The sequence below is a fragment of the Artibeus jamaicensis genome, unplaced genomic scaffold (assembly GCF_021234435.1).
Source record: "Artibeus jamaicensis isolate MK-2021 breed Jamaican fruit bat unplaced genomic scaffold, CSHL_Jam_final contig_786, whole genome shotgun sequence".
Lineage (NCBI taxonomy): Eukaryota > Metazoa > Chordata > Mammalia > Chiroptera > Phyllostomidae > Artibeus > Artibeus jamaicensis.
In genome coordinates this window covers 4,644,663-4,672,260 of record NW_026521971.1, presented here as the reverse complement: position 1 = coordinate 4,672,260, position 27,598 = coordinate 4,644,663, and the positions used below count along the sequence as shown (strand labels likewise).

Genomic DNA, 27,598 nt, shown 5'->3' with positions numbered 1-27,598 from the left:
CTGGTAACCAGAAGGTAAACATAACATGATTTATTACTTCACGAGGTCCAAGAATTGCTATTTTGATCTGTTAACCGCTTCTAATGAGGACGCAGCGTGAGAGATGGAACTGACAGGAGGGTGAGGGTGCTGAGAGGCGGTGTGCAGGGAGCGCTGCGTTCACGGGAGCTACTGTTTGCACGTGAGCACCAGCCGCGCTGCTCCTGCAAATGCAGGCGCCTGTGAGGGGGATGGAAATGACCCATGGAGATGGAGAAAAAACACAGCTCTGGTGGACATCCTGCGGACAAGGAGGCAGGCTGAGTGACGTGAGCCGGGCACAGTGGCGGGCTCTCTTTGCTCTGACCAGCACTAATGCTGAACCTAAAATAACGTCTGTTCCCACTGGCCTTCTTTCTGTTTCTGTGACTCGCCCGGTTGTTTCCTACCCCAGGGCCTTTGCACTGCTGCTCCCCCACCCCCCCACCTGAGTGCTCTGCCTTCCGATCCAAGCAGACTCCCAGGTCTCAGCATCCCTACCTCTTCCTCAGAAGGGCTGTTCCTGGCAACTCCCTCCACTCGCAGTCCCTGCAACAGCTCGGTTTGTCTCCTCTGCACCATGGACACTCAGGAAACCTCTTCTTCACAGGTTTATTGTCCCCACCACAGTAGAAGATCCATAAAGAGGGAGTCTGTCCGTTTTATCCCCCCAGTTATCCCCATTTTCTGGCATAGAAAGTTTCCATAAATGCCTGTTGAAAGAATCAGGGAATGAGGCTGTCCGTCTTTCTGTAGCAGTTTCAATTCTGCCCAGGAAGGCGGCAGTCCCAGTAAAGGTCCCTCTCAGGGGATTTTGCTGCCTATGGCAGACTCCAAAGGGCAAAGAACCCCCACCTTTTGGGAAATCCCTTGGTTGGAGCTTGTGATACATCTGACACATCGGGTGGGCAGGCGAAGACTGGGCCCAAGGCGCCCAGGGCTGTGTTGGGGACACACCTAAGTCGGTGCGGTTGGCTCCTGTCTCCACCCACGAGGCTGGGCTCAGCCACAGTCTTCCCTCCTGCTCCCGCCCAACACTACCTATGTGACGACACCCGAGTTTTCTAAGATAGAAGCTGGATAATTCTGAACCTCTTCTTCAGTTTCCAATGTGGGCTGTTGAAGTCACTTCCCAGCGAGGACAGAGCTCCTGTCACAAGTCAAGAGACCCAAGTCTAGCTTGACCGTGCCAATGACTCACCCTGTGACCTTGGATGACAAGCCCGGGCCTGGATCTTTGCAAAGGACACGTGGCCTCTGGGCTTCCATCTTAGCCAGGCATCCTTTGTCCTGCCCAGGTTACTGTGGGTGGGGGAGGCCGCCTTCGCCCAGAGAGAGGTCTCCGTGGTGAAAACTGATGCCTGTGAAGCCGCCCAGTATGCCGTGTTTTGTCATGGCCACCCAAACGGACCACGACAGCGAGGCTCCTTGGGCCCTGCAGACCACCCTGGGACCCTTCACCAAGCTCCACCTGCAGGAAAGGGCCACGCAGGGGCAAAGGGCCACACGGTGCGGAGGCTCACCCACCCCGGAGAGGCGGCTCCCAGGGCTGTGGGGCTGGGCAAGACCACCAGCCTCTGACACCCGAGAGCCATGAGACATCCGACAGGCCACTCCACTCCGGCATCCGGGCCTGGGTTTCTGTAACTGAGAACGAGAACAGTAGTGATCAATGGAATTAAACACAAAATGGTACAAGAGAACACAGCGCCTGGCACAAGGCAAACTCTCTCAGCACAGGGCAGCTCCTGGTAAGACGATGATGAGAGTGGAAGATGATGAAAAAAGCCAGGAGAGGAGCGACCTCTGGCTGCGGACAGAGGAACATGCGTGCAGGGCATCTGAACTCGCGGCTCTTTGGAAGTTAAAGGCATGTGTTGCCACATGAGGCTTGGAGGAGAGCCCCGGGCCCGGGAAAGTGGTGCGCCTTCCAAGGGGGCATTTTAACGCCAGCGAGCTCCACAGCGTGGACACACTGCAGAGGTAGCCTACGCGCCTGTCTCCCAGCTCAGCTGGGCTCTCACAGGTCAGGGGGGGACGGCCACGCCCCGGGATGGCGAGTCGGCTCCAGAAGCCCCAGCCGAGTGAGCCGTTAAAAACGACCCCTCGGGCGGCCGGACGGCCGTGCAGCACCGTGAGGCCCAGCTGAGGACACGAGGGGACCTGCGGGCTGCAGAGCCCTTCTGATTGCAGCTGTTCCAGGAACGTCTGTGGCAGGCGCTGGACAGGAAGATTAGAAACAGCGATTTGCTGGAGTGATGGGATTAGGGATGATTAAAGCAACATTTCTGCTATGGTTCTTACACTGAGGTCTGTGCCATTTTCAAGTAAAAAAGAATTCTCATTCTCATTCCCATTCTTTCTCTCTCTCTAAATGGATCCAGCCCCAGTGAGAGCCAGTGAAGAGAAATTGATGCAAATTTATAGCAGCTGGAAGAATAGCAAATTGTTAGCCAATGAAAAAAACATGGCTGGGTGTTGTCATCAAGGTTTTCAGCCCCGATGGGCATTAAAGAGACAGAGGAGAAAGGGAGAGTCTCGAGGAACCTTGTGAATCAGGAAACCCTGGGCCCTACGGCAGAGGCCACGGGGCCCGGCCACTGCGTCGGCCGGAAGACGCCTCGCCACGCGGGCCCCTCGGAAGAGGAGAAGCTGTAGGGAGCCAAGCGGTCACTTAGGCACATCAGGCCCTTGTGCCCTGGTCCTCTCTGGGGATGGCCCCTCGTGGACAGCCGAGCTGGGGAGCGAGGGGATAATCACCCAGGTGTGAAACCGCAGCTGCGTGATCCCCGCCACAGTCCCGACAGTCCGGGGCTGAGAGGGGCCCCGGAATGCCACCCTGGTCCCCCCACGCCCGGGCCCAGCCAGGCTGGCCTCGGCTCAGCTGTGATGGGGCTCGGGCCCTCCGCTCCTTTGGTCTCTCCAGACAGAGTCCATACATGGTGGTCTGTGTCCAGGAGGGGAAACTGAGTCTCTGATGAAACAAGAAACTTGCCAGAGGGCCCGAGGGCCGGAGGTCCAAGGCCACACGTCCTGGTCAGTGGTGGAGTGGGATCCCAACACCCCCACGCTCGGGGCCAGCCAAGTGCCTGGAACGAGGAAGGAAGTAAAATGCAGGCAAAATGCCCTTTGTGCTCACACAGGACGGGCAGGTCCCGGGACCGGGTCAAACTGCCCGCAGGCTCCAGATGCTGCTCAGAGCAGAGGCCTGGGGCCCGGCAGCAGGGCACTTCGGGAGGACAGGCCCACGGACAGCCTCAGACAGCCCGACACAGTGCTGTCTTCACGGAGAGGGAGCCTGAATGAACGTTAGAGATGCAGAAAAGGAAAACAGATTCCCGACCCCTGGCCGCTCAGCAAGCAGGTTTGCACACGGGCTCGGGAGGAGAGATCGCTGGTTTTGAACTTCTGTGCTGCTCTGGGCCTTCGGAAACTGCCCACAACAGAGGCAAACCATCCATACCATTTCATCCCAGCGTGGAGTCCAGCCCCGTGCACTGACCCTGCCCATGGCTGCCTGGAGCCGGCCAGGAGACACCCCACATTCCTGGGCTGATGCCCTCTCTGCTGGTCATGTCTGCTTGTCAGCAGCACGTTATCACCAAAGCACATCTTACAATAATCAGAGGAATTCCGGGCCATCACAAGCCCCTCTTCCTTGGGCAGCGTCCAGGCTCTTCTCCGCGGAGCTTCAGCTCGTCCCAGTCAGTGAGCAAGGCTGCAGCAGCCTGCAGTAGACACCTAGGTCTTCCTTGTTGCCTTCTCTCCCTTTCCCTGACCCCCAGCTCCTTCAGAATCCCCTTTCTCCTGCAGGGACTGTCCCTGTCCTTGGCCTGTCCCTGTCCTTAGCCTGTCCCTCTCGGCTCTTATGCTTGGTTCTGCAGAGCAGAGCTGCAGAATTCTGACCACGAGCATCTGAGACCAAGCGTCTGAGGCCATCTTCCCCATGTCTGATCCGACAGAAGTGGAACAAAACTGGCAAAAATGGGGATGAGAGCTCAGAGCCCTCTAGCCGGGTCTCTGCTACCTGCCACTGAGCACGCCCCTCCTCTGTACCCCGGCATTTGTACCCCGATATGCCCAAGAATGCAAAGATGCTGCAGCAGGTCAGTGTCAGAGGTAAGGCCAGAACCCAGGCTTCCTGACTGTAGCCACAGGATTCCAGCATGTCCCCCCTTCTGCCACCAGGGAACCTCTACTTTAGTGGGCCCCTACACTCCCCGGCTCCACCCCCATTTGTGTTGGTGTGAGTCCAGTGGCTCCGAGGTTTGGATGGTTTTCCTCTTTCCTTTTGTTCTGCACTGGCATCTCTGAGCAGTGGATTCGGGGGGACAATCAGGTGACCAGGACCCACCTGCACGGTGCCAGGGCTGGGGCATGCTGCTGCAGGGGCTGTGGCGCCTCCCCTGGGCGTCACACCACTGGTTCTGAGGAACCCACTGCCACTCGGTGCCAGCAGCAGTGAATATCGGGCCCAGGAGGGCCCGATTCCTGCAAAGAGCCACCTGACTGCTCTGTAAATGTGGCATCAGGTTCTCAGGTCACAGGAGGGGTCCTGCAGTTTAGGCAGAAGGACACAGAAGTCAGCATCAGGCGAGTCAGCTCTGGTGTGCGCTTTGGGTGCCTGGGCGTGCCCCCTCTCCGGGAGCTGGGCTCCCGTCTATCAAGGGGATCGCAACCTCCCTGCTCTGGGCCCTCCCTGCAGAGTGTGACATGTGAATGAGGTCAGTGGCATGTCCTGTGGAGCTCTGCCCTGGAGTCGGACTGACCTGGGTTTCAGCATGAACATGGCCACGTGGGACCCTGGGGAAGACCCCCATCCCTGTGGGCCTCGTCTGCTGTATGAGACTGGAGGGCCCACGATGGGGTGGGGGCAGCCATGTAACGTGTGTGTGTGTGTGTGTGTGTGTTCCGTGAAGCGCTCTGCAAAGGCCTGGCACCCACCACCACAGCCACACCCCCTTTCACAGAGCGTCCAGGCCCCACCAGCACTCCCGTGATGCTGAAGAAGCCCCCCACTGGGCCTGGCCACATCAGGGCAGGCGGGCCCACCGGGGGGTCCAGGCAGCCGCCCAGCCTCAGCCCACCCGGATCCAAAGAACAGGGCCTGTTTTAAGGCCTGAAGGATGGGCTGGGTCAACTGAACCAGCCCTGAGTGGGGGGCCCTCCTGGGGGAACCACCACTCCCCGACTTAGCTGCTCAAGTGAGCAGGGGCTGCAGCCACTCTGGGCTGTGGTGTTCTTCCACCCCAGCCAAGTAAGAGAACAGATGGGTTACATGCAGTTTTCCAACAAATGGTTTTGGGGGGCTGTTGGTCCAGCTGATCTACGTGCCCCAGAGGAAGCGTTTCTGGATGGAGGGCAGCAAAGCCCTGCCCGCAGCAGACAGAGCCTCGGCTCACCTGCCCTCCGGCTGAGCTGGTGTGCAAGGCAGTGCCTAGTACGTCCTCACATAACGTGGGCAGTAAGTTCTGCGACTTTGAGCGCAGCGACTTACAGCAGAACCGACTGTGCCACAGGCTCATCGGTGTCAACAAGGGTCAGGCTCCTGCGGCATCTCATCAGCCTTCTAAGGAAACTGGTTGAACAAAAGGACGTTACGGGAGGACCTGCTGCGTGTCTCTGCCATGTGAGAAGGTGGGGGACCGGGCAAGTGCCCGCCACAGAGGCTCTTCGTCCCCCCTCCCCACCTTCCCGCCACATTCCCGAGCGAGTCTGGGCAGCCTGGGCAGCCTGGGCATTCCCGTGGCTGAGGTTTCTTCGTGTTCTCAGCCGATGCCCCCTCCCTCTTCCTGCGTCAGCAAGAGCACCTTTCCTTTTTGCCCCAGGGGAATGCGGGAGAATCCTCTCCCGTCCCCCCCACTGACCCCCCCTTCCCTGGGAGCCAGGATTCCACGCCCCCGCTGCTCCTGCGCACAGCCCACTCCCCCAGGACACCGCGGTGGCACACACCTGCCGTCCCTGGTGTACGAGGCGGCTCGCTCACCTGCCTTTTGGGTTGATTTGACTGACTGTGACCCTGAGACAGGGGGCCCTGAGAAAAACCCAGAGGGAAAAATAAGTCTTTGTAAAATGATAATGTAGGCTCTTTATTTTAATTTCTATTTTCAATGCTAGCTCTTTAAAAAAATTAAACGTTGTATTTTGAGATAATTATAGACTCACATGCAGTTGTAGGAAATAATAAGAGAGATCTCATGTGTCCTTGACCCAGTTTCCCTCAGTGATAAACATCTGGTAAAACTGGGGCACACTGTCACCACTGGGACACTGTTGTGGGGACAGTGTGCTGATCCTCGCCATGGCCCCAGGCCCCTGTGTACATGTGTGTTTGGTGCAGTGTGGTTTTCTCACACGTGTGGGTCCATGCACACATCAGCACAGCTGAAATGCAGAGCGGTCCCCAAGCCGCTGGCGGGCCCTCTGGTGTAAGCACACCCACCTCCCACCCCTCGCCCTCACCACCTCTCACCTGTTCTCCGTCTCTTACCTCCTACTGCCTCAGAAGCATGGTATAAGCACAATCCGCAGCACATAGCCTTTTGGCACTGGCCTTCTTTTCACACAGCCACCTCTCTGGAGGGCCAGACAAGTTGTCGTGTGCATCGACAGTTTGTTCTCCTTTGGCTCAGTGGTGCCCAGGCTGTCCTGAGAAGGAGGTAGGTAGTGAGCTCCCTGATATGTGAGGCATCCAAGCAGAAGCAGAAAGTTGCTGCTCAGGGATGTGGTCTCTCAACGGGAGAGAGAGAGACATATCCAACAGGACAAAAATGGGTCCTTGGGGACAAAAACCCTTAGCTGCTATAACGACCTTGGCCTCCGAAGGGCCACTGCACATAGATACACACACGGTATATTGTGGTATCGAAACTCCATAGGAGGAGGCCATGGCGGGAAAACATCCACACGGCGAGAAGCACTGCCATCGAAGGGATGCCGTGCTAACGGGAGCCGGGGCGAGGGTCTCAGAGGCCGTTCTTCCTAGTCCGGAGCTCCCAGCAACCCTGCTCCTGGTTTGTAACTCGAAGCCGCAGGCCACGGCTGCCCCTTGTTCCCTGTGCATGTAGACGGGGTCAGGGGCTGCCTTTCCATCGCAACGGCGGGAACGACTCCCTGTTGGGCGAGAGCCCCTCTCAGATGCCCAGGACCTCGGAGAGGAAACACAGCCGCTCTTCCTCCATGAGAGAGGCTTTACTGTGCCAATGAGCCAATGCACCGACCTTGTGCACGGTCAGGGGGCCGTGGGACACGCAGTGCCCACCCAGCATTCGCGGTGTCAGGGCCAGCCCTGCTGCTCTCCCTCAGGAGGGTCCAGTGGGTGTCCTGGAGCTGGGACCAGATAGGACTGAGGGTCACTTTTCCCTGCAGGAAACACCTGCATCCTGAGGAAAGAAGGGATGTTCAGACAAAATTCTGGGCGAGGGGGAGGTTCTTTTTCAAGGTGGAAACACACCACCCGGTATTAAGGGTCCAAGCTGCATCCACCACCAGCCTTGGAACAGACCTTGGAAACTGTGTTTCTGGGTAACAGGCACAGTTATTAGTGTTAGAAAATAAAGAATAAATGTCAACAGGAATCTACTTGTTCCGAGGAACAGCCAGGAAATACAACCCAAGGGCACCGGGACTGCACCTTGGCAAGGACACGTGAACCTGCCTGGAGCCCCCGGAAGCCACCCCCTGGTCAGGCTGGGCCTCGAGGCTTTGTTATCCGGGGCCTTAATGAGACACAATTTCCTAATTACGGGTTCAGGTGGTTCTGAGAGACAAAAGGCTGTGCTACTCAAGTTGAAGTTCTTTTTCAGGAGGCATTAGCACAGGACAGATGGATTAGTAACTTAAGTAATTTGTTTTTTCCTACAAGCGCACTTTTGTACCAACACTCCCATGTCCAGGCCTTTCATTCACTCCCTGGGGCTCTGGAGAGAGTCCTGAGAGGTGAAGTCACAGCCTCCCGACACCTCCTGGGTGTATTCCCCCAGCAGCTGCCTGCGTCTATAGCAGCCCATGGTGGCGGGGCTGTGGGTGGTGGAGATGGAGAAGCTGGAAAGGTCGCCCAAGTCAATGGGAGCCACCCGAGGCCCCACTGCACCTCAGTGGGCTCGCAGGAAGGGCTGTATCACTCTGGCTGGAGTCAGAGCCACTGGGCCGAACTTCAGGGGCCTGGACACCCCTCTGACCCTCTCACCCTGCCATAGTGACTCCCCGGACCCTTGCTCACACAGACCGGGGGCGGGGGTGGGGCGGGGTGGGGCTCAGAGCAGTGCGGGTCCAGGCGGGGAAAGCCCAGCCTGTGGGGGTGGGCCGCGTACACCCTGGGTCTGGGGCCACATTCGACCAGTCACGCCTCTGCCGTTTCTTCCGGGTGCGGCTCCTCCGCTCAGCCCCCCCGTCTCTGCCCCGCTCAGCCCCCCGTCTCCGCCCCGCTCTGCCCTCACACCTGCCGACTAGAACAGCCTCCTCGGAGCCTCCTCTCCCCTGACTCTCTAACCGGGTCCCCGGGTGCCACCTCCTGCCTTCCGGAACTGCGGGCCAGATTCATCTTCTCTGCAGTGACTCCCTTTGTCTACGTCAGCGGTCCCAACCTTTCTGGCACCAGGGACCAGTTCCGAGGGAGACAGTTTTTCCACGGACTGGGGTGAGGAGGACGGTTTCGAGATGATTCCAGAGCATAGCATTCAAGCTCCCTCCTGCCGTGCAGCCTGGTTCCCGACAGGCCCGGACCTACCTACCGGTCCACGGGCCGGAGGCTGGGGACCCCTGGTCTACAGGGTGAAGCTCAGACTATTCGGCCCCGCAGAGTCATCTCTCCACCATTAGCACGCCACACAACCCCGGCCTGAGCCCAGAGCACTGAGCAGAGTGTGGCCTGTGTGTCACCTCCGCACAGGTCCCCTTACTGCTCTGTATAGGGCCACAGGCACCCCTCCTTCCCCTAAGCCAGGCCGTGTCCCCTAACTGGCCCCAAGCAGTAGTTACAAGTGCTCTTCCGCGCAGCAGTGTGGGCCCTGGGGTGACCCTGCGGCCCTTTGTGCTCTTCCTCTTCACCTGTGTAAGGCAGAGCCTTCCTGTCTCCCAGGTGGGGGTGCAGATGGACCGAGTTAATGCAGGTGAAGTGTCAGAAGAGCACCCCCTTGTGGGAAGGGCTCAAAGCAGCCATCCCTGGGGCTATCACAGCCGGGGCACGTAAGCCAGAGTGTGCGGGGAAGGGGGGGGACATGGTGCCCCCACCCCGCCGGGCTGGCCTTCACTGCACACCAGGGATGGTTAGCGGACTTCTAGTCTGCGGATAAGCGCACACAACTGCAGGAAAGCAGAGATACGGGCTGCCAGTGTGGGAAATGGCAGGAGGAACACCATTTGCCCTCCTGCTCCTTCCTGCCCTCGGACTCCTTTCCTCAGGCCCAGCACGGGGCTGGCAGAGTCTGCGGAAGGCAGGGCTGCATCTGCTTTGGCCTCTGCAGCGACCCCAGGGGGTGGCGGCGCATTCCTGTGGTTTGTTTCAGATGCAGATCCGGGCCCCTGATCCCTTACTCCCCCCCCACCCCCCACCGCCGACTCACCGAGGGGTCCCGTGAGCCCCTCTGTGAGTGCGCCGCTCTGCCCTCCCCCATGCCTGACCAGCTCCAGGTGGACAGCCAGAGCCCGGAGCCTTTGGGGAAGGGGCGCCCAGGGGAAACGATTCCAACTTAAGCTTCGACGCCGGAAACCATTGTCAGTGAGCCTCAGCAGCACTCCCGCCCTCACCTTCGCCTTCTCTGCGGCTTCCTCTGGCTCAGTGTGGCGGGGAGGGGACAGGGGAATGAGCAGCAGGTGTCCGCGTCTCCCCCCACTCCCAGCGCCTGACTGGCTTCCCACCTTTCTCACCAGCAGCCTCCAGGGCTCCGAGCAGGCACCCCGTGGGCAGAGGCCACAGCAGCTTCCCGGCAGGAAGGCTCCAGTGGGCCTGGCAGAGCGCCTCACGTGTCTCTCACATTCTCTCCCCCCTCCCCAAAGCGGGAAGGCCATTCCACACAGGGACCTGGTTTAGAATTTACAATCAGACTCCAGAGCCATGACCCAGATCTTCCTGCAACTGGGCATCAGAGAGTCTGCAGCCCCCAGGAGATGGGAGGCCGGAAGCCCGGTGACGGAATTCAGGCTGACACCCGTGAACCAAACCAGAGCAAGTCTCGACCTACCTGAGCCTTAGTTTCCTCGTGTGCAAGGTGGAAGTAATGTCCCTTGTCCTGTCTCCCCTGGGGGCCTCCACATCCGCTCATCCATGCAGCTCGTTAAACTGCAGCCAGTGCCAGAGCCGAGCTGGGGCTGTCGGGAGAAACCCGGCCTCCAGGAACTCACCGTCCAGCTGCTCCACCGACCCTGAGAGGTCATATTTGTGGAAGTGCGAAATGCCAGGCCACTGGCATCACTAACGCAAGGCAGCCTACACTAAAACTACCTGCTGAAAAATGCAAAATGTACGGCACGTTAGTACTTCTCGGGCTGGATGGGCACGGGAATTTCCCGGGGACCTTGTTACACGGAGTTTCTGGTTCAGAAGGTCCAGGGTGGGCCCAAGCAACTGTGTTTCTAACACACAGGTGCCGCCGGTCTGCGGGCCACATTTTGAACGGCAAGGTTAAAGCCAAAATACACCTTCGGTGATCGGAGCAGCAGCGTTCGGAGGGGGGGCTAAGTCTCGGTGTGGTGCCTGGCAGTGAGCAAGTCCAGAATCCGGGGCCTCCCTGAACGGTGGCCACGGAGGGTCGTCTCTGCACCTACAGGCAAAGTGAGACTCGGGGGCATTTGCGGGACATGAGGACTGGAGGGGGGACAAGCAAGCATACTTCTGGGCCCCTCCTCAGTGTCCAGAGTGCTCTGAGGAAAGGCGGGGTCGAGGGCTGGCCAGGTTTGAGCACAGGTCTCTGGCAGCTTCTTCTGAGGTACACTCTACTCCCTACAAGTATTCAACGGGGGGGGGGGGGGGTAAGCCGGTCTCTTGGTGGGTCTCAGCTGAGAATGAATTCAGGGACTAGCCCTGCTTGAGCCAGGACACAGCAGCAGTTTGTGGAGCCGCAGGCTGGGGGAGTGCAGGGGGCTGGCCTCACCCCCAGGCCCTGCCTCCTCTCCCGCTTTGTCCCTCTCTCTGCGCTCCTCTGAGTGTCTACGGAAAGGCTGCAGGAGAAAGGCGTCCTCAGAAGGAGGAGGGGAATAAGGGCTGGGGAATCAATCTGACCCTGAGAGGAAGAGCCCACTCAGACACATGTGCTTTATAACAAGAATGGGGTTGGGGCACCTGGAAAATTCTGTTCTTCCCTTGATGAACTCTTTGCTCCAAAAACAAAGCCCATAAACTTGTTCAACAGCTGGAATTTTCCCTCTGAAGAGAGCACCTCGTCTGGCAGTTGACTTAAGCAGTTATTTGCGGTCTGTAATTTTCACAAAAACAGCAGGGTGTGCCTGGCGGGAGATGTTGTCTACAATCCCATGGAAAGAAAACAATAAGAAAACTTTGGAACAAAGGGCGTTCTGATTCCATCAGAAAATCATCGACGATTCAGGTTCAAGGCCAACAAAGATGTGGAAAGTTTTTGAGCAGACTTGGGAGGAGTTGAAAGCACACTGCTTCGTGGGGGCAGCGAGGAGGGATGCAGCTTGCAGGAGCTCAGGGCAGGAGGAGTTGCCCAAGGTAGGGGGCCAGCAGGGCGGAGAGAAAGCTCCAGCCCACAGAGGCGGTGGCCGCAGAAACTGGGATGAGGGGTCTGGGGAGGACCGTCAGGCCTTGTCACTGAGTAAACTACACAGGAGGGGGGCGCCCAGGGGACAGCAGCAACCTGGAGGCACCAATTCCGAGGAACTAAAGAATCTGACCCAGGCCATGAGGGGAGGGGATAAAAGGATGGACAGAGTTTAACATGCTGGGGGAGGTTTGTGGGGTCAGCTAGCAATTTGAAGGTACACTTCTGTATTTCCTTTCTAAGCAGGTCCCCCGTGTTCTGAGGCCGGAGTGGGGAGAGGGCCGAGGTGAATGCAGGGGACTGCTGAGACAGGAGATGGCAGGGGCTCTGCTTGTGGGGACCCCGAGCCCTGAGGCGCCCCCCACTCCCCAGAGCATGCAGGCAGACAACACTCCCGAGGGCCCACCTGCAGAGTTAGATGGCGCCTACCCGGGGCCAAAGCGACCACAAGGCTGACCCTGGAGAAACCCGCAGCTCTCCCACAGGCTGGGGACAGAACCCGCACAGAACTGAACATCAACAGTGCCCCACGAACCTCCTCTCTGCCGCCTTAGTTCCCCTTGGAGGGAAGAGGGGGAGGGGACACAGGACTTTGCCCTTTATTCTAAACTAGCTGACCTGCCTGGTGCGACTTGGGAGAAAGTGAACTGCACTCAGACAAACACATTTCCTGTTGTTAACACACAGAGTTGTCCTTGTAAGAAGCACCTGCCAGGTAGAAGTTGCGCCCATGCCTTCCCAGGGGAAGTTCCTACGTAAACCCACTCGTTTTCTCTCTGCCCCCCCCCCCCCACTGCTGCTGTGTGTCTGAGGCGGTGGTGGCACCCGGGGAGCTCCCTGTGCCTCAGGTTTGCTGCTGCGGACTGTGACCACCCTCCCCTTGGAGTGGCTCCCGGGTTCTCAAAGCGAGTTCTCAAAGCGTGTGCTCACGTGATTGTACTAGTCTGGGTTGGCCAAGGCTAGTTGCTGTAACAAAAATATCTCACATTTCAATGGCTTAACACAGAAAAGGTTCAGTTCTCTCTCACGGAAAGTGCACCGTGGATGCTCCGGGTCAACCAGCTGTCCTGCACGGCTCTCCTCCGGTGGGAACCAAGGCACTCAGGCTCCTTGGGTAAGTGAGGGAGGGGGGGTCGTATCTCACATGATGGGTTAGCAGGAAAGAACTTAATGTTTCTCTGTGGAGAACAGATCACTTGGAGGAGGAAGTGAAGTATTTGAAACCTGCCATTATGCAAACTGTCTGCCCTGCTCACCTCCACAGTGAGGCTGGATTCTCGGGGAGCTCCTCAACTCCTGGGTAAAGGGCCACTTCGGAAGAGCCACCTGGGCAGCTTCCTTCCAGGATCAGGAACGACCCAGCTCCCACTCACTGAGCTGCTTTTCTCTGCCAGGCCCTGTGCCCGGCACGTGATGATGTCACGCCTAATTCTTACACAGTCTGTAGTGTCTTCGCAGACGCACCCACTTTGCAGAGGAGCAAACTGAGCACCAGGGAGGTTGGCGAACTCGTCTCAGTCACATACCATCACACGGCAGTGCTGGGATTGGATCCCGGGCAGTCTGGCTCGAGGACCCACACCGGTTTCAGGGGGTAAGCCTGCCTTTGTCAGCGATCGAAACGAGAGGAAACAAACCAGAACACACGAAGGAGCCAGCCGTGGCTGCAGCGGCCTCACGCCCTTTTGTGTGGTCTGTGGCAAGTGGTGAGTATCAGCTCATTAAGGCCACCTCTGCCCTTTGGTAATCAATCATTTCCGCTCTGGGTCCCCGGTCACAGCGATAGGAGGCCACAACTCCCACTGCCTGCGTTGGCTGTGAGCACACACACTAGCAAAACTGTGCAAAAACCCTGGCAGCAGGAGGTGGCAGTTACATCCGGTTCTTGTAAGACAAGAAAATAGGATGATAAGAGAGGGGTGGGGATGTTACTTTAGCTAAGGGGGTCCCGGTGTCCTCTCTGAAGAGGGGACATTACAGCAGTAACTTGAGTGAAGGGCAGCCATGAGCCGAGAGGGTATCTCAGGGAGCATTCCAGGAGAGGGACCAGCAAGTGCAAAGGCCCTGAGGCAGGAGTATGATTGACAAAGTGCTGCAGTGTGGCAGGCCGGAGAGAGGAGTAGGAACTGAGATCAGGGAGGCGGGCTGGCAAGGGGGCTCCGGCAGGACCTCGAAGGCCTCCCAGGAGCCTGGATTTTTCTCTGAGTTCAGGGAGAGAGGAATGCCACAAACGGCCCAGTGCAGAGACGTTAGGGAGTAAGAGCGGTGGCCGAGAGATCGGGTCAGAGACAACTGCAGTTGGGGGGCAGGAGGGGAGGATGGCCCAGACCAGCATGGCGGCAGGCGGGGGAGAGAGGCCGCCAGGCTTGGGGTGCTATTGGAGGTGGAGGACCCACGGACTGGTTGGGTGAAGGGGGGGGAGAAAAGAATCAAGGACAACTCCCAGTTGGGGGTTGGAACACGTGGCTGAAGAGAGGTTCCGAGTGCTGAGTGCTGAGAAGGGAAAACCTGGGAGAGGAACCTCAGAGGGAAAGTGGGGGCCTGCTGACTGGAGAGGAAGGAAGCCGGAAACGAGCAGTAGGGGAGGGAGAGAAAATGCCGGAGGGAGAGGGGCAGGGGCCAAGCCTCGAGGAGCCTCCCCTCTGGGCTGCAGGGCTGGCTGATCAAGTAGTGGCCCTCGGGGCAGGCCCCAGAGACCTGTCACCTCCCCATCTCAGTAGCCCCTGGGCTGGGGGCTCGGGGTCCCACACACAGGGTCATGGCCGGCAGGGCAGGAATGAAGGACCTTGGGCGCCTCCCTGGCCAGACTGGCGGGGACCTGCGTGACCAGGACCTGGCCGGCCCACTCGCTGAGCACCCACACCCACACCTCCCACGTCTTCCTCGAGGTCTCTCTGCTTTCCTCTCCCTGGTCTACATGCTGTTGTGGACTCTGCTACACATTTTTTCTTCCCATGAGGCCTTTCCTGAGCATTGAAGCCAAAAGGGCTGCTGGCCTCGCCCACGGCTGCCTACACTGTCCCCTCAGCTCCCTGGCGACACCAATGGCCTGCCTGTTGTGTGTGGGGAGATGAGACACACCTGCACATCCGTGGCTGGTGGGAAGAGGCTGAGACCCTCACACCTCACCTTCCTGCGAGCTCCACCTCCTTCAAGCCCAAGGTGTCAGGCAGCTGGAGGGGCCATGTCCACTGCAGCCAGCACCTGCTTCCCGTAGACCGCTGGTCTCTCCGCTGGCAATTTCTGTGCCTGTCCCTCTCCTTACAAACCGGAAACCTCTCAACCCAGAAGAGCAAAGAGTCCATCATAATAATACCCATTGACGCCCCTGTGCTAAATGCGTTTGACGCTCCTGTCCACTGGCGAGGTGGGTGATACTGCTGACCCAGCTCACAGATAGCAAACCTGACACCAGGAGAAAGGAAGCATCTTGACCTCATGCACTAGTGAGCAGTAGAACCAGCATTTGCACGGAGGTTTGTCTGTGCACAGGGATCCTGCTCTTACACTATTGCACCTCCCACCCCCAGCCCAGGGAAGAGAGGTCCAAATCACCCTTGGACCCCCAGCACCTGGCACAAGTCCCCAGGGGGCCAGGAGCCGTCCCCCTCCTACCTGCCCAGCCCCAGGCCAGGCCCTGTCCCGGGAAGAGGCCGGCAGAGAGGCCGTGTTTACCCAGGTGCAAGGTAACAGCGAGCCCTGGAAGGCGCGGGTGGCGGCCTTTCTCTCACAGAGGAAAGACTCTCTCTGAAAAGAAAGGGCTAGACCGGTGTCCAGATGGGCCACCTGGAAGAGACAGCTCAGTTCAAAGACAGCAGTGCAGGGGGGGTGTCTCCTGAGAACAAAGGCGGGGCACAGAAGCCCATCTGTGCTCCAGCCAGGCCTGTTCAGTGGCCTCTGCTGCCCTGTATGGCCCAAATGGGACCAGCAGCATCGGGAACTGCTGACCTCCAGTCCCCTAGGAAGGCCTGGCCCCACCTCACGGGAACGAAGGCCCGGTCCTCACACTGCAGGTGAACTGACTTCGGAACAGCGGGGCTCAGCGAGGCCTCAGTTTGCAGGAGCCAGCCCCCAGACACCAACCGTAAGGACCTCCAGCCCACTTTACAGCTAAGCTCTTTCATCTTGTCATCTGCTCTTCCGAGCACTGAGTGATGTTAGTGCACGGTCTAGGCTGGGCTGGGACCTGTGGGTACATGCTGTTTTGTCATTGTTGCCATCATCGTTGTATCGTTTTCAAGGCCAATAGCTGAGGAATGCCTGCCTGTGTACATCACCTCGCTGACTCCTCACAATGATGCCTGAGACAAATGTGCACATTCCCACTTTATGGATGAGGAAATCAAAGCTCCTCAGAGCTACAGACCTCGCCCAAGGCCCCTGCTGCCGGGTGGCAAAGCCGGCCGTCTCAGTGAGCACTGGCAGCAGCAACCTGGGGACAGTCAGGGAGGCAGCCACTCGCCCTGCAGGGGCTGCTTCTCCCAGAACCGCATCTTGAAAATGCAGGCCCAACACTGGATGTGAGGGCTCTGGGTCAGGGGGCTCTGGGTCAGGGGGTCGAGCCGAGGGCCCGAGCATGAACCTACAGGGAGGGACGTGGTTATGTCAATAGGAGGGGTGTCCGGAGCCCGGCCTAAGAGATGCTGGACAATCCCTCTCAGGCCCAGGCCATCTTCCCTCGGCCAGGAGTGTTCCCAACAGCCCCTGCCACCCTTCGACGCCCCGGCTATGCCCTCCTATCTCAGAGGCCACCTCAGCAATCTTCCCAGGCCCGATACCCGAACGGCAATCAGAAACTTTGGTGGATTTCCATCGTCCACCCAGACCTCACACTGCAGTCCGCCTGATTCCAGGGAACTAGCTAGATAATTTGGAAGCTGCCAGAAAACTCAGTGAAGAGAGTAGCTTTGCTGTCAGCCAGTGCTGGGTTTAAATCATGGCCTTGCCACCGATTAGCCATTCAATGCTGGGTAAGCTATTCAATCACTCTGTCCCTCAGTTTGCTTAGCTACAAAACGGGCATAATAACAGTACCTGAAGAGGTTAATAGAGGGATTAAATGAAATAAGGAACATAAAGCTCTTCATATTCTAGCTGGCATGTAGGGAATACTAAACAAACAAGTAAAACTGGTCAACTTTTGCCAGCTCGGCCCTTAGTGTGTCCCCAAAGTAACAGGCTAAGCAGCACTGGCCCGGGTGTCACAAGTCCTCGGTCTGCGAGTTTAGCCAAAGGACCCCACACCTGGGGGCTGTTTTTTCCCCCATCCTGCATGGTATCTGGCAAGAGCATCTATGTTGCGGATATGGGGGGATCAGGGAAGCCTGGAGCCCGGGGCAGGTCAGTCAGATTTGCCTCGTCCTCTGCAGACCTAACTCAGAACCTGCTTGCACCGGCCAAGGGCAGGCCTGGGATTGGGGATCTGACGTCACTGAGAAACTGCGCTGGTTAAAAAGCAGCCTTGTTTTTCACCTAATCTGCCTCCAGCACACATTCGGAGAGCGCGCGCCACTGCGAGGAGGCCCTGCTGGGGCCTGTGGCCCAGGCAGACCCCTCCTCCCCAACCTCCTCCACCCAGAGCCGTGCGCAAACCCATCACCGAAACTCCAGCCTTCCTCCCGACTTCAAAATGGGTGTGACAGCCAGGACACTAACTGAACAGTGCACGCTGACACAGACATTTGTCACAGCTCAGAAAGGAAATCTCTGCAAGAGTGTGAGACTGCAGGAAATACCAAACATTGAGTGTGGCTTTGGGTACCAATCACCGGAAGGGTGCTCGTGGGTGCTGGTGATTCTGCATCCAGCTCCCTCCAGATCCGGGGTGGTGGGGGCAGGCACAGAGAGCAAGGATGCTCACTGAATGGGACAGCGGGGATCGAGGAGGCACCCAGAGAGGAGAGCAGACGTTTGTCAACGGCTGTGTTCCGGATGCCCTCTCGGGGGAGCAGACACGTGCTGGGTACTGGGGACACAGGGGTGACTGCGACCGCTTCATCCTGAAGGAGCCCATGGTCTGGAAGAGACAGTCGCTGGGCAGCAGCCATAATGTGGTGTCAGTGTCTCGAAGGAGGACGCTTGGGGAAGGCGAAGCAGGAGGACGCATTAGGCCAGAGGGTCAGGGAGGGCTTCCCGGAAGGAGCATTTCTGCTGAGAAGCCAGCCAGGCAGGGAGGGGAAGTGGGGAAGACTGTGGGCAGCAGGATGTCGGGTGCATCACCTGACCTTGCTGTACAGATGCCCGCCCTGTGGTGGGGTCCGGAGCGGAAACAGCAACAAGTGCGTGGCTCCCCTGTCCCTGGCTTCTATACCTGCATCCACAGAGGACAACCTCCAGCTTCCCACCCTTTGTCTGTGAACAAAGGACCAGGTGGCTCCCTGCCTCCTGCTGCTATCTCTGAGACATTCTTGGCTTCCAGAGGCCTGCAGAAGCCGCCCTGTGAAGTTTCCAGGTTCGCCTGCAGGGACATTCCTCTGCAGAAGCTGACGTGTAGTTCCCACAGGGCCTCAGGGTTCAGGCTTCTTGTCCTCCCACTTCAGAGGAAACGACACAGGCCTGTGCATCTGCCTCCGCTATGGTTGCCCATGGGCCCCTGTCCCACATTAAATATTGCCGTCTTAGTCACTGCTCACTGTGAATGGCATTTTCATAGCTATCTCACTACTAATTAAATTTCTTGAGGTCTTCCCGCCCCTCCCCCCCCCCCCCCCCCCCAGTGCTGCCGAGTGGCAAGGCGTTGTCAGAAGTAATTAAAAGGCTTGGGCAGGTTCAATCAAGACAAAGGCGTTTTTCTGAGGCGGACCCGCCCCTGGCTCAGTGCACAGCCCTGTGTTAGCCGGGAAGGAGGCCTGCTGGGCATTTACTTTTAATGGCACCTCTCAGAAAGTGCCCCTTGGAGCCCCAACTTTGCACCATGCTAAAAGGCGTTTTGTGGGAAAGGGGTCCCAAGGCCAAGTTTGTTTGGAAAATTCTTAATTAAAAAATATTGAACAGGTTTCCTGGCTTTGGGACTTGTTGGCCTTTTGCAGGCAGATGGGCACAGAAAATCTGCAGGAGGAGAGAAGAGCACGGCCCAGGAGAAGAGATGCTGTGGGGCTGCACAGCCAAGCACCACAGACTTGGGTGCCTAAAACAACAGAATTCTGTTCCCTTATAGCTCTGGAGACCAGAAGTCCAAAGCCAAGGTGCTGGTCTGGCTGCCCTCCCTCTAATGAATGGCTCCAGGGGAAGAGCCTTTTTTTTGCCCCTTCCTGGTGTTTGCCGGTTGCCACCAATCCTTAGCTTTCCTGGATTTATGGACACGTCACCCCAGTCTCTGCCTTCATCCTGACATTTTCCCTGTAGGTCTCTGTGCACACATGACCTTCTTATAAGAACCCTAGTCATGGGACTTAGGGCCCACCATGATCCGCTGTGACCTCACCCTAACTTGGTCACATCAGCAGGCTCTGTTTCGGAATGATGCCACATTCACAGATACCAGGGGTTAGGGTTTGGGCCCATCTTTTTTTTTGGGGGGGGGGCACTGTTTAACCACCACCAAGTGGTTAGAGAGAAATAAACCAGAAAACAGGAAGCAGTGCACAGGGCGGCTCAGTACAGAGACTTTGTAGCCAGACCCAGAATCACATTGGAACCTAAAGGCCTTAGTAAAGGCAGTGTCTCCAGGGCCACCTCCCTCATCTGCATGTCCAAGTCCTAACACCCGTCTGGAGGGACACTTGTGAGGGCCACAGGGACAGATGCAGTGGTGGGACAGGCGAGGGCTTTGAGCAGGAGCATGACATGATCACTTAGTTTTTCAGAAGAAAACCACCACCCGGGCTCTCGGGTGGAGGGCAGGTTGGCAGAGCCAGACTTCTGCCTTGACCTTGCTGGGCCCCCTCTTGGGTGCATCCGAGGAAAGCACCCACACAACACGTCTCCCATGATAGAAATGCATGTGCGGAACGCCCAGATCCGAACCACGTGACGCTCTGCTCAGGGAACGCGGAGTCGAGATCCGGCTGTCTGACCATCTGTCCTGCTTTCTGTCAGCTCAGGCCCCACCATGGGACGTAGGCTAGGGCACCACAAATTTTGGGGCCCATTCCCTCCTCTAAACATGACGGTGATCGTTCCTTGCTGTGTCTTTTACAGGATGACATGGGGATTGAATGACAAAAGGCACAGCAAAGAGCTTTCTGTGGTGGTGACAATGTCCTTCCAGATGCGACTCCCAGCAGGTCACCCAGCGCCCTCCTTGGCCACTCTGGCTCACTCTGGTCCAAGGTGGGGGGAACAGGGTGGAGGCAAGCCTCTAAGATATGCTGCATAAACCTCAGCGTGTGGCCCCAAAGGAAACCATCCTCAGCCATGCCCCTGAGGCCTGTGATTGCCAATGACCAGAGAGGGTCCAGGGAAAGCAGGGCGGCACACAGCCTGGGCCGGGACCAGGACGGGCAACAGGCGATCGGTCACCGGGACATACCGATGGGGGGAGACCAACGACCTGCCCACAGTCTTTGAGGCAGGTGGGTGTACATCTGCCCACCCCTGTTGGGGCTGGCAGCTGAGGAAAAGCTTGGAATGGGAGAACTGAGAGTCCCCAGGTGACGCTGTGCACACCCCAGGTAAGGATGCTCAGCACTTATCTGCAGGCAGCACAGGGCCCCCACCCCCCGCCCCGACCTGCCTATTAATTCCAAGGCAGGAAAACCAGCTCCTAGGACCCAGGCCCCCTGTGATTTATGGAGGCCGAGGTGCCTCAGCCTGCACCAAGCCTGTGTTTAGAAGCTGGAAGCAGGGGCACATCTGCTCCTCTCCCCTCTCCCTGCCTCCCGGGCCTCAGAGCACGTTTACAAGCAGCATCCACCAAGTTGTTCCTGGCAGGAGGGTCCCTCTTAGCCATCGAGATGGGGGGCCCACGCAGAGGCCCAGGTGTGCACCTGAAGCCCTGGGGCGCTTCGGGACTCTGACAGAGCGCCTGCATGTGCTGTGACCTGCTGCTGCAACTGGCACTTGGGAAGATAAAAGGGAAGCATTTGCAGCCCCAGGTGTTGCCTTGGAGGCAACAGAAAACAAAACCTACTCCTGGACCAGAGAGGAGCACGAGGGCAGCAAGCATGGGGCAGCCAGAGGTCTGCCTGCTGGACCTCTCCAGCCTGTGGGCTCTGAGGGACACCCCTCTTTGCTCACTGCTTCCCTCACAGCACAGTGCCTGGTGCTTATTAGCACAAGCTCCCTCCATATTTGACAATGCCTAGAACTCACACTTTCAGCCCAATACTGTTTTCTAAGTGCCTGCAAGGCCATGTGATAAACGCTGATGGGGACCCAGAGATAATGAATTAATAAGAACTAGAGAGGCCAAGCGTGGCTGTGCAGACCCTCCAATAAAAGGCGTGGTCCTGATGGGTCCTCCCCTCTCGGTGGCTGTGAGCATCTCGGTGGCTCTGGGGAACCAGGCACCCTAATGGTACCCGGGGACACCTATTTCATTATCTGCTTGTTATCACTGGACCACTATGTTGGTTGGAATTATAAAAATATCTTTTGACACATTTATTTAACAACGAAACATTATCAGGAAATAAGCAGCATCCTTATAGTTTTTTTTTAAAATTCCATTATTGTTCTTAAGATATGCAGCATGGATCCAATATAAGTAGATAACCAATAACTGAAACGTTCTCTAATCTCGAACATGCTAACATGCTAATAAGTGATGCTTGCACAGAATCTGAGTGGCCAGTGTTACCGGCAGCTCTTGGTTTGAACTGATTGCCAGTAATGACGAGCAGCTTCCCTGAGGAGGAGGAGGAAGCCTTCAGCACCTCGCCACGCCAGTCTGCTGCTCCGCGGCCGCACTGGTTGTGAGGTGCCCCGCGGTTTAAGGGCGAGACTGCACTGATGGTGAGGGAATGTGCAGAAACATGGGGGGTTCTTCTTCCCTGGGGGGAGGGGTCTCTGTTGTTTTTGTTTTTGTTTTTTGAGGGGATGGTTCAGAAAAATAGGAAAGACATAGAAGTTATATAGTTACTATCTTTCAAGTCTCAAAATTTAAACTGCAAGGAAAAACCTCCCATAGTTCCCAGTTACCAGCCTGCCTTGCCAGCACACGTCTGTGTGTGGGCCGGGAGCTTTGCTTTGGAGAAGCTTTTGTAACTCTGTCCAGTGAGGGGCAGAAGGTGTGCTGCACTGGCCAGGCCCCCTTTCCTGCGGGCACAGCCCTGGCTGTCCAGGAGTCTCTTCGACGTGCTGTCTGTCACTGACTTCGCTGGCTGGTGAGCAGGTGAGGCAGTATTTTTGCCGCCCCTTTAGATGAGGGGCTCACAGCGTTACAGCCCTTCAGTCTCTTTTGAGAGGGGACGGCCTCAGAAGGCTGAATGCCGGTGCAATGACCAGCGCGGAGAGCCGTCTCCTGGCAGCCCTGCACAGGCCTTTGTCCTCACAGGCTGGAAGTGGCTCTAGGTTCTGAGCTCTTTCCTCGCTAAGAGGCCCAAATACAAAAGGCAGGTGTTGTCATCTGCTAAGGAGTGACGGTCAAAGCAGTATTTAGCATAAACGCCCCCAAAGTGCCTCTCCCTCTCACTCGCGTTCTCCACTGTCCCGTCCTCGGGGACTTTGCACTTGTCCACACTCCATGCAGCCAGGTCATCCCAGACCTCGGAGGCAAGAAGAATGGCTCCCAGACCAATCCCTCTCCAGTTAGTGGGACAAATGTTGACCTTGACCTAAGTTAAAAACCCTTCTAAGCAAACCAAAGTTCCCACCATGCATCCAGCTGTTTGCCATGCGGCACTGGGGAGAGAACAAGCAGACCTGAAAACGAATTTGTGTTCGGGATCACGCTTAGAGCCGCTGCTCCTGTGAGTGGATGTGACCTCTCGTCAAAAACGCCCCAGGCCCTGTTTGCACCTCTGTTCTCTACGTGGACATGTCTCGGAGGTCACATATCGCGGAGGTCACACACACGGCACTTGGGTTCTCAGGTGATGCTGGCTGCCTGTGCTGTCATCTAGAATGTTGCTGAGCATGGGCTACATTTTTGGGTGAGGTGCCCTGGAGATCTGTGGTTTAGTTGTTCGTCCTCTCCTCTGGCACATCCGCTTGAGATTTGTCAGGACAATCGTGCTGGTCCTCAATGGTCAGAAGGGCTTGATTGCAAAGATCTGTGTCGCTTACGTGTTGGTAGGTGGTGGCCCTCCTGGTTCCAAAATCCAATTCTGTGGGGTCCAGGGTAGCGGGTGAAGGTGCTTCTGCCACTGTGCCCCCAGCTGCTGCCGCAGGGATCTCAGACTCAGTCCGGCTCTGCCACCCCAGCGCCAGCACAGCGTGGGGCTGGCACCGGTCGGCGTGTTCCCCACAGGGCGCCCTCCGCTCGGCCCCCACTCCTGCCCGGACCGACTCCCCCGCACTGTGTAGTGCCCCCTCCCCCAACGATGGCGCCGCTGGCACCCCAGGCAGCCGCACCCCTCGCCTCTGTGCTGCTGCCACCTCTCCCAAGGTGCCTGGTTTGTCCCCATTAATTTTCTTAATGGCGTTTTTTGGTGATGGAAAGCAGAAACTGACACTTTTGACAATCAATTCATTATCCTTTCCTTTCATGGTTAGTGCTTTCTGTATCCTAAGAAATCTTTGCTCACCCCAAGGCTGTGAAGATATTCATCTATCTTTTTTTAAATGAAGTTTTTGATCTGAGTTCTACACTTATGATTCATCTCATTATTTTTGAAAATTCTAGCGGTTGGGTAGAGCCATAAACACTAGGGAAACACTCAGATTCCTGAGAAGACCGGACTGTACTCTAGCAGCAGGCCACGAAGGTGATGTCGGCGCTAAGAAAGGGCCTTCGTTGGACTGGTAGATGTGACCCACCCACAGGGCCACCACTGACTGACCACAGGCCACGAATGGTTGACTCAAGACTCACCAGCCAGAGGAAAAGCTATGCTGACCTTCTCACGTCCAGCTGGGGGGGTGCTGAGCTTCCAGTTACTAACGGAGACAACGGCACTGTGACGGTACAGGGGCCGGGCCGTAGCAGAGCCACGGGGAGACCGCGTGAGGGGGCCAGGTGAGCCCCACCCTTTGTGGACGCACTGCCGATGGCCCTTCCTCTGGCCCTGGGAGAAGGCTACCGTGTGTCTGTCTCTCCCGGGACCCTCGGCGCCCGCTGGCTCCGCTGGCACACCTGCTGCGCACCTCGTCTCCCCTTCCACTGTGCGGGCCCCGGTGCTCTTGCCACTCTTACCATAACACTGGCTGAGGGGTCGAAAGAGCGCAGCAGGGAGGCTCTCCAGCTGCCTGCGCTCCACGGCCCCGTGGCCCGAGGACCCCAGAGAGAGGAAGGATGCACCAAGGTCACATAGCTGGTGAGTGACAGCATAGAGATTTGAGTCCGGGGCAATCCGACTCCAGAGTCACGTCATATTCCAAGAAAACCAATGGCCCTGCGGTTTCTGATGGCTCAGTCTCCCGAGCGGCCCCGGGCAGGCCCCGCAGCAAGACAGCACCAAGCAGGGGTCCAGTCGCGGGGAGCCCCTGAAAACTGGCGGCCCACCCAGCCCCACGGGCCGGCCCTGCAGGGGCGGCCTGCGTGTCTCCTTCCCGAGGAAGGAAGCGCCACCCGAGGAGACCCACACACTCCAGGTTAACGAAGAACTTGGAGTTTTTTTTTTAAATCAAAGTTCTTTTCTTCTGGGTCTCTTAAAAGAGATTCATTCCAGCATCCTATCTCACTGAAATAATTTTAGATGTCAATTGTGTGTCTCTAATGAGCTCAGAAATTTTCATAATTACCTTTTTTTTTCAAAGCCATAATTATAGGTTCAATATATGCTACAGACAAGAAATTTAAATAGTGCTTTGTACACGCTCAGGCATTCTGCTCTTTCTTTCAAAAAACAGAAAAACACGTGAAGGTCTCCAATTATCCTCCTTGTACTATTCTTCCCTCCTTGAGGCAAACACTGGGGGAGGAGAGTCTAACTACCCAGAGCTTGGTCGCTGTGCCCACGCCCCAGCCCCGGCCCCAACCCCTGCCCCTCCAGGCATCACGGCCTTTCCCACGCTGGCTCAGAGGGCAGGCCAGCCATGAACTGGGACCATGTCCGTGCATAGTAACTGGCAGGAGGTGAGACGTGTTGGCTGGAGCTGCTCCCCGGTACAGAAGGCCCAGGCGAGGCCCGAGCCAACCTGGCAACTTCCCATGGGTGTTGGGACAGTGTGGCGGGGACTCCCCAGCTCAGTCCCCTCTGCTCCCAGCTGTGCTCCAGGTCCTGCTCTGGCTCCTTGAGTGGAGGGGCCCCATGGGGATAGGACAGGGACAGGGAAACCATGACTCTCCATTCAATCATTCATTCATTTATTTATTCATTCACCCATTCAGCACTCACTGAACATCCCTGTCTTGAAATTCGTGGCCAAGCCAATGTCTCTCTTCACTGACACCTACTATATGCCTGGTATAGTTTGGCGCAGGGGAGCCAAGGAAAGGGAGACTCAGATCCTTCACACTCAGAGCTCCTCTGCTTCCTGTGAGTTGTGGTCCCACTTTGACCTTGGCTGGGAGCAGAGAGGAGGGCTCTGCCTTACTGCTCTTTGACTCACTTTTTCTAAGCCAAGCTGATGTGGTCCCTACCTGTCCACCTGCCGCCCCAAATCCCCAGACACTCCCTAGCACTCCTGGGTGTTTCTGCTTCCAGCTTGTGCATGTGTTGCATTCTCTCCACTTTAAAATTGACTTTGGGTATAAATGTCGCTGCTACACCCATTTCCTGGTGATGAAGCCGAGGCTCGAGAGGTCGCCCTTGCAGCAGCCCCAGGCCTCCCATCTGGGCCTCTTCCCTGGATTTGCTTTTGTCACAGCAGGTCGGAGAGCAGCACTGTGTTATCCTGGCCAAGAACAAGCTGTCTTGTGGTCAGGCTTCCGTGTTTTCTCTCTCTCCGAATGACTAAGGCCAGCCTCTCTTGCACCTCAGAGCTTCTGGGAATTTGTTTACTTTTGAGTCCAAGAGCCCGTGCCCTGGGAAGAAGGCCGGGCCAGGAGCAGAAACACGTGGCCAGTGTCAGAGGAGGGGCTCCCGGGAGCCTGTCCTGCGGCTGGGGTCCAGGAGCAGACTGGCTGCCTGTGGCATGGACAGCGGGACGATGGTGCCAGCACAGCTGCCCTGATGCGGGGGCAGCTCTGGGTCTGTGCCCTGCAGAGGCGGAAGGGCAGGGCCGCCTGGGCCTGGGCATGTGGCGCTTTGGTGCACTGGTGTCAGGAGAGTCTGCTGCTTCCTCCCGCTCGCCATCCTGCGAAGCCAGCTGGAGAAACCCAAGGAAAAAAACAATGTTCTGGTCCTAAGAGACTGAATAAAGCCCCTTTCATGGTCCAACATGTACTGAGAACACACTCTGTTCCGGGCACCAAGTCGTCTCCTCTGAGGGATGGTTGACAGGAAGCTGGAGAAAAAGTAAAAGTGCAAGTTTCAGAGCGTGATGAGTGCTGAGCAGACGCAGAGGTGGTGTGCTCAAGAGTGACCGTGCGAAGGAAGGTCGCCGCCTTGGACAGGGTGCTCAGGGAAGGGCTCTCTATGGAGGGGACGTTGACTTGGCTCACGAGTGAGCAGCAGCCAGCAAGTGCCCGGGAAGGGGAATCCAGCGGAGTCACAGGCCGGCGTCCCTGCCGGGCTCACACAAGCCTGTGTCTGTGAGGAGCAGGGAGGTGTAAACGCAAAAACCGAAAGGCTGTGAGGAGAGCAGGGGCAGGGGGTGCGGCCGAGCAGTCAGCGCCTCTGGCTGCCCGGTAGATGATGAATCTCCAGGGAGCAAGAGTCCAGGCCAGGGGACGGGGGCTGGTGGAGTTCTAATCTTAGTATTTTTTGCACCCATTTTCTGGAGCCACTTCACCTCCCTAAATACTTAAGTGACGCCTTCTAGACGGGGGAGCGGGTTGCACCTTCGCATCTTCATGTACCTCAAGGTGAAGACTGCCTGCACTTTTCCACCCTCTCAGGCCTCCCTTCGTGGAGCCCCAGCCAGGACGGGCCTCTGGAAGCCTGTGTGGGCGGGACACATCTGTGCAGCGGCGGTTCAGTACGAATCGTAAATGCAGCACACCAGGCGGCCCGGGGGACCCATGAGGTTCGATCAGGAGCCAAGAGTCTCCTTCCAAGTCGCTCCCTGTCTCCCTGTGGGCCTGCTGCGGTCCTGCCCACTGTGGTGGCGGCCCGGCTTCCTGTGTGAGGCTCTGTCTGGGAACACACACCTCGGTGGGGCGGTAAAGGTGAGCCGCGGCCTGGAGCCTGCCTGCCACATTCTCTTCATGTGTGTCTCCTAAAGCATTTGGTGAGGACACTCTCCAGAACCTTCCATCCCACTGTATTAGAATCCTATAAAACAAAGGGTCCTGGAGGCTTACCTGGGAGGTAGGGAGGCCGTCCTCCCCTGCCCCCCACCAACGCACACTCTGCCAGTTGTGAGAGCAAGGCTTGGGGAGAAGGGTGGGCGCATTACCAGCCTCATTCAGCCCATGTACGGCCTTGATCCCTGACAGTCCCACCTCTTTTGTTGGCTCTGAGACCCTTCCTACCACAGAGGTGGGCATTCAGACAGAACGTCCCATAGCCAAGGTGATGACTATGTCTCACTTGAGTCTCCCCTCCATTCGACTGGCTGCTTTGAGAATGGTGTTGACAGGGCTTCAGAGCGTGTCCAGGCCCAAGAGAAAAGAATGATGGGATAGATTAGTGATGCTGGCCCCGAGCATGGAGAAGGGGGTAGACGCCCACGTGCCTTTGTTCGCCAAACGAAGCCCAGCCAGTGTGAGATATCAGGAGGAGACCCTGCACAGGAGTGCAGCTCCCTGTGTAGCCGAGCTTCTCGAAGGCTGC

The 27,598-nt window shown here is 57.3% G+C and overlaps 2 long non-coding RNA genes and 1 pseudogene across 3 annotated transcripts; all 3 read right to left on the bottom strand.

The window, feature by feature from the left end:
- Nucleotides 1-524: 524 nt before the first annotated feature.
- Nucleotides 525-4,835, bottom strand: LOC128628500 (uncharacterized). Its single transcript, XR_008392903.1, has 3 exons — nt 1,546-4,835; nt 1,220-1,379; nt 525-731 (listed from the first exon to the last, which is right to left on the bottom strand). It is a non-coding gene; the product is annotated as an uncharacterized LOC128628500 (long non-coding RNA).
- Nucleotides 4,836-5,007: 172 nt separating this feature from the next.
- Nucleotides 5,008-7,031, bottom strand: LOC119044157 (uncharacterized). 2 transcript variants are annotated; one of them, XR_005081554.2, is made up of 4 exons: nt 6,867-7,031; nt 6,509-6,666; nt 5,971-6,052; nt 5,008-5,596 (listed from the first exon to the last, which is right to left on the bottom strand). It is a non-coding gene; the product is annotated as an uncharacterized LOC119044157 (long non-coding RNA). The 2 variants fall into 2 exon arrangements; XR_005081555.2 differs by having other exon boundaries at nt 6,509-6,661.
- Nucleotides 7,032-21,984: 14,953 nt separating this feature from the next.
- Nucleotides 21,985-23,327, bottom strand: LOC119044155 (cyclin-Y-like protein 1; annotated as a pseudogene).
- Nucleotides 23,328-27,598: the final 4,271 nt, after the last annotated feature.